An 8,336-nucleotide genomic window follows, 5' to 3' on the forward strand; every position below is an offset into this window, starting at 1 on the left:
TATGGTGGAGTCAGGGCTGGGACAAGGTCCACCACCAACAGAGGCTGAGCTGCCCAAGTGCGCCCTCCCCCCCCCCCCAACTTGTGGATTCTTTACTAAATACTTACTGTTGTAATCACACATAAATATGCACAGTTTAATGTACCAATTAACTATAGCTGTAAACAAATGCACAACCTCTTTAGATCCATATAAAGATAGAAATAAAGTGCAAAAACCAAAAACAAGTCATATAAGACAATAACCAGATAATCTTAATATAAATAAACATAATCCTGTCAACAAGACAGAATAAAAACTAGCAAGTTTTGCAGGGGTACGGGTAGATGGGGTGGTAGGACAAGGGCTGATGGGGGAAGGGGGGCTGGGTTAGATCATCTAACCCCCCCTCCCCCCATCAGCCCTCGACCCCCCCATCTACCCCACCAGATATTTAGATGTTATTTATTCCTGCAGCTCTAATGCTCTGATGATCACTGATTAGTAGATGACTCAAGTCAAGCCCCCCCATTTAGATATGTATATTTGTTATTAATCATCATCCACCCTAACCCCCCAACCCCCCCCCCCTCCCCCCGGGGCGTACCTTGTAATTTTACCCCATCCAGAACCCCATCAGACCTCAGATCAGACGGAAAAGAATATTATCTTTATTTAAAAACCTTCTTACTTCACTTCAGGGCAGACTCTCACGCTCTATCCCTGCTGGGGCCTGGGCTGGGTCGTGACACAGTGCTGTGCTGCTGCCTGCTGCTGCCCGCGCTGTTACTGGTCTCCAGAGGGAGCACATGTGACCTGACTGCGTACAGCGCGTCAGGTCAAAGTGCGCGCTGTACGCAGCCAGTCAGGCAAGCGACTGAGCACAGACCAGAGCAGCGGAGCGGCCGAGCCAGGAGGCGGAGCGGGGAGGGAGCATGTAAGTCAGTGCCAAGTGCTCACTACTCCCTCCGTCCTCCAGTGCGCCCGGCAGCCCGGCAGGTGCGGCAGCAGCAGCGACATGGTCAGTGGCCTGCCTGCCGCCCAGAGGCTGGGGAGCTGGCCTGCGCCCTGAGGCTGGAGCCTCCCCAGCCTCTGTGTCGGCCCGGCCCTGGGTGGAGTCAACAGCCAGGCCCAGTTTAATTAGCAAGGAACAGTTATTTTTTATTGAGAATGAAAAGTGTTGCAGTAGAAAGAGCAGCAATAATCACAGTTCCAAAGTATATCAAAGTATAGTCTTCTCCCAATAGTTGCATATAGGCAGCAATGATGGTAAGAGTAGTTCCTGAGATTATTAGTCTCTAGGCAATGTGGTAGGCACCAGAAGCTACAAACAATCCACACACAGGACATGCACTTATCTGGGTCCTAGACAGTCGGTGGACATCTATTCTCTTTCCCTCAGGGCTAGTGTCCTGACAAGAATCTGTTCTCTGGTAACTATTTACTTCAGCGAAATCATGTCTTTCCTGGAAAAAACTGCTCTTTTCTGTACAGCCACCTGCCTCTCTCCCAGGCAGAGCCGAAACTGAACTTGCTGATGCAATCCAGCTACACAGCTCCTCCCTCTGAGAAGACAGGGCTAGCCTCCCTCTGATGAGTTAGGGCATAATAAACTAAGGTATGCTACACATCTTTTGGGATCACATACAGACCATAACATAACGCATTAACTCTTTCAGCACCAAATTTACTATTTAGCAGTGATCTGGGTCACTGCTTTTGTAACAACCTCTCTGGCCAAGTATGTGAACCATTGCTTTCATTTTCTGGTGTGACCCCCTTTCTCTGATGAAATACTCGCTTTAAGTCTTTTCCTGACGTTTCTATTGGATTAAGTTCAAAACTTTGACTTAAATCTTCTTTAACTATTTTTTGGTGGAGTAACTTGTGTGCTTAGGGTCATTGTCTTGCTGCATGACCAATGTTCTCTTGGGTTTCAGCTCACGGACGGATGTCCTGACATTTTTCTTTAGAACTCATTGTTCCATCAATAATGTCAAGCCGCCCTGACCCAGATGGAGCAAAACAGGCACAAACCACGATACTACCACCACCAGGTTTTACAAATGGGATGAGGTTTTATGCTGGAATGAGGTGTTTTCCTTTCTCTAATCATGACTCTTCTCAAAGGCCTATAGTTGATTAGAGGTTACCTTGGGTTCCATTTTGACCCAGTGGACTATTACACTCCTTCATCTTGGTGTGATCTTTGTTGGTCGATCACCCTTGGGGAGGAAAAGAATGGTCTTGAATTTACTCCATTTCTACACAGCCTGTTTGAATGTGTATTGCTAAAGTCCAAGCTCTTCAGAGATGGTTTTCTACCCTTTTCCAGCCTATTGAGCATCAACAACTCTTCTTCTGGGGTCCTCAGAAATCGCCTTTGTTTGTGTCATGATACAAACATGTATTGTGAAGATCAGACATTGATAGATCCTTGTTCTTTAAATGAAACACGTCATCCCATTTATTAAAAACACCTGGCTCTAATTTCCCTTTCAAATTATCTGCTAAACCTAAAGCTTTGCATACTTTTGCCACTCACAGACTTGTGATATTGTATAATTTACCTCAATGAATAAATGACCAAGTTTTGACTCATTCACAAACTTTCAAACACCACTGTATGTATGGATGTAACATGATAACTGTGATCCAGAAAAAAATACATCAGGTTTTAAACTATCAGCACCAGGACTAATGTTGTAAAAGAGTAGTGCCTGTAATTGTTAGTTATGTGATGTTCATTGGCGTTTGTCACGTGTCGGGGGTCCAAGGCAGACCTCCGGGACGTCAGGGGACTGGTTTACAGGTAAAATAGACCAAGGATACAGACGTACGCACAGGTGCACTACACGGAACAGCGGGTGTGGACCCACTGTGTCACTGACTGGCAGTATTCTGGAGGGGCGTAGCTAGGCAACACCTGGTATTCACTAGAGCCTCAGATAGTGAGGATAGGCTTGGGCCAAAGGTAGTTGCCAGGGGCTACTCCAGAGCATAAACCGAGTCAGCTGGTCTGGACAGACCAGGAGGTACCTGAAATAGAAACCGGCAGGTAGCATAAACATACGGGCACAGACAGAGACGTAACTAGGAGCAACGGAATACATGGATAACCACAGATCAGAGATACAAGGCATAGAACAGGCTAGAACAGAGACAGAAGCAGTTACCTGCGCCGCAAGCAGTAGAAGCTAAGAGGCCCCAGGCAGAGCTGCACAGAACAGAGAAAGGGTAATCCCCCTCCAGGGACCGCAGGTACACTCTTCCGAAGGCAGGACAGGGACAGACATGAACAGAACACTAGAAGGAGTAAGGACTGCCAGACAGACAATAACAGGAACAGACGCAGATCAGCTCTGCTAGGCTATCCAGACGCAGAGGCTAGGCTCTCAGATGCAGTTACGCACTGCAAGGCAATACACAGAAGAGACTAATGATAACAGACCATAGCATGATACATAGCAAGAAAGGAACATAGAAACATAGAATGTGTCGGCAGATAAGAACCATTTGGCCCATCTAGTCTGCCCAATATACTGAATACTATGGATAGCCCCTGGCCCTATCTTATATGAAGGATGGCCTTATGCCTATCCCATGCATGCTTAAACTCCTCCACTGTATTTGCAGCTACCACTTCTGCAGGAAGGCTATTCCATGCATCCACTACTCTCTCAGTAATACTTCCTGATATTACTTTTAAACCTTTGCCCCTCTAATTTAAAACTATGTCCTCTTGTAGCAGTTTTTCTTCTTTTAAATATTCTCTCCTCTCTTACCTTGTTGATTCCCTTTATGTATTTAGCAGTTTCTATCATATCCCCTCTGTCTCGTCTTTCTTCCAAGCTATACATGTTAAGGTCCTTTAATCTTTCCTGGTAAGTTTTATCCTGCAATCCATGTACCAGTTTAGTAGCTCTTCTCTGAACTCTCTCCAAAGTATTAATATCCTCCTGGAGATATGGTCTCCAGTACTGCGCACAATACTCCAAATGAGGTCTCACTAGTGCTCTGTAGAGCGGCATGAGCGTCTCCCTCTTTCTACTGCTTATACCTCTCCCTATACACCCAAGCATTCTGCTAGCATCTCCTGCTGCTCTATGACATGGTCTGCCTACCTTTAAGTCTTCTGAAATAATGACCCCTAAATCTCTTTCCTCAGATACTGAGGTTAGGACTGTATCACTGATTTTATATTCTGCTCTTGGGTTTTTACGCCTCAGGTGCATTATCTTGCACTTATCAACATTAAATTTTAGTTGCCAGATTTTTGACCATTCCTCTAGTTTTCCTAAATCCTTTTCCATTTGGTGTATCCCTCTAGGAACATCAACCCTGTTACAAATCTTTGTGTCATCAGCAAAAAGACACACCTTACCATCGAGGCCTTCTCCAATTTCGCTGATAAAGATATTAAACAATATGGGTCCCAGAACAGATCCCTGAGGTGCCCCACTGGTAACAAGACCTTGGTCTGAATATACTCCATTGACTACAACCCTCTGTTGCCTGTCCCTCAGGACATAACATGAACACCATAACAGAACAAGAACCGGAGCACAGACACTTGATGCAAAACCAGGCGACACCACGCAGAAGGGTAGATGGAAAACCCCCAGGAACAGAAGCGAGGTGCTACACCTAGTGCCCACAGACAGTACCCAGGACAGACTGACAAAGACTAACCCCCAGAACCACAGCTCACAGGTCTATATAGCTGGGTAACGAGGCACCTGGAAAGCCACACCCCGGCACGACAGACAGTGGGAGTTAACCCCATCAGAACCGGAGCTCAGAACAACGGGATACACAGATACAGAACCGGGCATTGCCCCTGGCAACCGGCATCCGCAGAAACACCCGCAGCCAGTACGCCAGAGCACAACCAACCCGGCACCACAGACAATCAGAAGCATCACGGGGAAACAACCTCCCGTAACACAGCAGAGACGGGGAGAGCAAATATACACATGCGGTTCACAGACACCGCAGCCAGCACGCAGCCTCAAGCAACCAGCCTGCACAGGATTTTGGCCTGCAGCCAGTACACAAGGGCGCATGCAGTCAGCCTACACGGAAAACGTCACCTTGAACCGCACTGTGACAGGGTGATAGACATTAAAGGGGTTCTGCACTTCCATTTAACTGATGATCTATCCTCTGGATAGATCATCAGCTTCTGATCGGCGGGGTCCGACACCCGGGACCCCCGCCGATCAGCTGTTTGAGAAGGCAGCGGTGCTCCAGCAACTAGCGTAGGCGGGGCTAAGCTCTGTTCACTTGAAGCTGATGATCTATCCAGAGTTGCTGGATTGTAGGGTGGTCGTAACCCCTGGAAACGAGCAGTGTATAATGTGGTGGGAAAATGAATCCAGCCAGCAAAGGAAGCAATATGGACAATCACAATACATTAGTAAATGGCCTGTATTAACTTTCTCTACATGATAAATGCTATTTGCTGAAGTGAGAGGACCCCTTTAAAGAGCCTCATTAATGTGGTAAAGCTATTATTGTAAGCCATATAAAATATTGGCATTTGATGTGGTGAGAGTGCCTGCCTGTGTGCCGTGGGAATGCAGTAGGGCTACAGGAATAGCGACACTATAAGTACCATTACATGGATACAGCAATCACTGATGAGTTTGAGAGATTTCGAGCCATAAAATGCAGTGAATCACACAGTCATTGCTTCAGGAATTTCCTCTCTGTCAAAAGCAACAGTGATGGGCGGGCTGTAAATAACACGCCATGTCACAGGAAGTATATACAACCACTATCAGCTTTAATCTAGATAGTCAACCGTAATACTACTGCTATCTAGTGGAGGCAGCCGCTTTAAGTGTACCCTGACCTGAAGCAGATGCTATGGATAGATGGTACTGTTGTGGAACCTGGGGAGCTGCGCTCAGATAAATGCATAAAACATTCTCAACCTAGGAAAGGATACAATGCCTTTTTTATGATATAATAAAAGCTGACCAAAAGGGAAACTGTCTTATTGCAACCCGTCACAGCACAGAGTACCATAAGGAATGAAAGCTGTACTGTAATTGGTCTCTATGGACAAAAAAGACAATTTGTTCTTTTATACATTTTTATTTTCCTATATGCCATTAAAGTGATGATAAACGGACATTTAACGGAAATAGATCAGGTGTAGAAATCCAGTTGTAATCATATCAATCTGGTCGCTGCCATGTTGTTCACTACTTCATGTGATGGATTGGGGTTCCTAATGCCTGCAAGGTGGAGGCCAGAGCACCCGCTGGAGAAATGCCTGGTGGTGAGGCCACTCCTGCATTCAGGAGAGGAGGGAGAAACTTTCCGTCTCCCAAATGTCTCATTCAGTTAGAGTAGAGAAGAAGAAATGCCCACCTCATCGAGCGAAGAGCAGTGACGCTGACTAGTGACACAAATTGGAAGCTGGAGAGGAGGGGCTCATGCTGGGGGTAAGCACTGGAGCAGTCCTGCTGGGGGTAAGCACTGGAGCAGTCCTGCTGGGGGTAAGCACTGGAGCAGTCCTGCTGGGGGTAAGCACTGGAGCAGTCCTGCTGGGGGTAAGCACTGGAGCAGTGCTGCTGGGGGTAAGCACTGGAGCAGTCCTGCTGAGGGTAAGAACTGGAGCAGTCCTGCTGGGGGTAAGCACTGGAGCAGTCCTGCTGGGGGTAAGCACTGGAGCAGTCCTGCTGGGGGTAAGCACTGGAACAGTCCTGCTGGGGGTAAGCACTGGAGCAGTCCTGCTGGGGGGTAAGCACTGGAGCAGTCCTGCTGGGGGTAAGCACTGGAACAGTCCTGCTGGGGGTAAGCACTGGAGCAGTCCTGCTGGAGGTAAGCACTGGAGCAGTCCTGCTGGGGGTAAGCACTGGAGCAGTCCTGCTGGGGGTAAGCACTGGAGCAGTCCTGCTGGGGGTAAGCACTGGAGCAGTCCTGCTGGGGGTAAGCACTGGAGCAGTCCTGCTGGGGGTAAGCACTGGAGCAGTCCTGCTGGGGGTAAGCACTGGAGCAGTCCTGCTGGGGGTAAGCACTGGAGCAGTCCTGCTGGGGGTAAGCACTGGAGCAGTCCTGCTGGGGGTAAGCACTGGAGCAGTCCTGCTGGGGGTAAGCACTGGAGCAGTCCTGCTGGGGGTAAGCACTGGAGCAGTCCTGCTGGGGGTAAGCACTGGAGCAGTCCTGCTAGAGGTAAGCACTGGAGCAGTCCTGCTGCAATGGCTACTGCAGCAAATGGGCACAGATAAGACTAAGCAGAAGGGGATTTACAGTGGGCAGAGGAATATGAACCTTGGTCAAATCTGAGATGCTAAAGCAGGCTCCAAATCCATGTGCAGTAAAATCCCTCTGCCCTCGCCAATCACAGTTAATGTTCTTTTTATTTTCAATGTATCTAAGCTTATCTGTGAAATACAGCAATGTCTTACGTGCTCCGTAGTGCTGACACAGTGTGACTAAGGGCAATCAGATGGTCTAATGAAGGTCATAAGCGCAAAAACAATCACCTTTTACTTGTCCTGAATAACGACCTCATTATGATTTGCCGCCTCTTCTATCTCGTTTAGTAGCAGATTTTCTGTGGACTCTGGTATATTAGGGGGTTTATAATAAACTCCTATTAGTAATTTATTATTGTTTTTGCCTCATTTATATCTTCCTGGAGTGTGGGCTTTAGACAGGACTTTACATAAAGGCAGACCCCTCCCCTCTCCGGTTTTGGTGATCCTTTCTAAACAGACTGTAACCCTGTACATTACCCGCCCAGTCATAGCTACCATCCAGCCATGTCTCAGTTATTCCCACTATGTCATAGTCCTCCTCACACATCACTAATTCCAGTTTACCAGTTTTATTAGTCAGACTTCTGGCATTAGTATACATACATTTAAGAGGTTTATGTATATTTTTTACCCTACACCTTTCCTTCTGAACTGTTCACTCCTTCCATGGTGGCCCAAGTCACATAGTTATTAACCAACCTTAATAAATAAATACAGGGACACCTTCTAAGTGAAAATATATGGCCACGATGTTTATTAAGGATAACCTTAAAATAAATACATTAGCATGCGAAATTACCATAATAATAATTACCATAAATTAATAAAAAATAATTCCAAATCAATCAACTAATAAACTCCAGAAAACCATAACCACCAGTCCACCCAGCATTAGGTGGGCGACAAACTCCAACTAATAAACATTGCGACAGACAAAATTAAGGGAGGGCGGGTGGGGCGCTGATCCAGGTCTTCTTTCTTCTTACAGGTACGGACCCCAGCGAAGCACTCCAATATAAAGGAGAATTTTCCCACCATTTACCTCCTGGATCAATCAACATCACAGAATCTTCCCGCCTTAGA

This window comes from Bufo gargarizans, chromosome 10 (assembly GCF_014858855.1).
Source record: "Bufo gargarizans isolate SCDJY-AF-19 chromosome 10, ASM1485885v1, whole genome shotgun sequence".
Classification (NCBI taxonomy): Eukaryota; Metazoa; Chordata; class Amphibia; order Anura; family Bufonidae; genus Bufo; species Bufo gargarizans.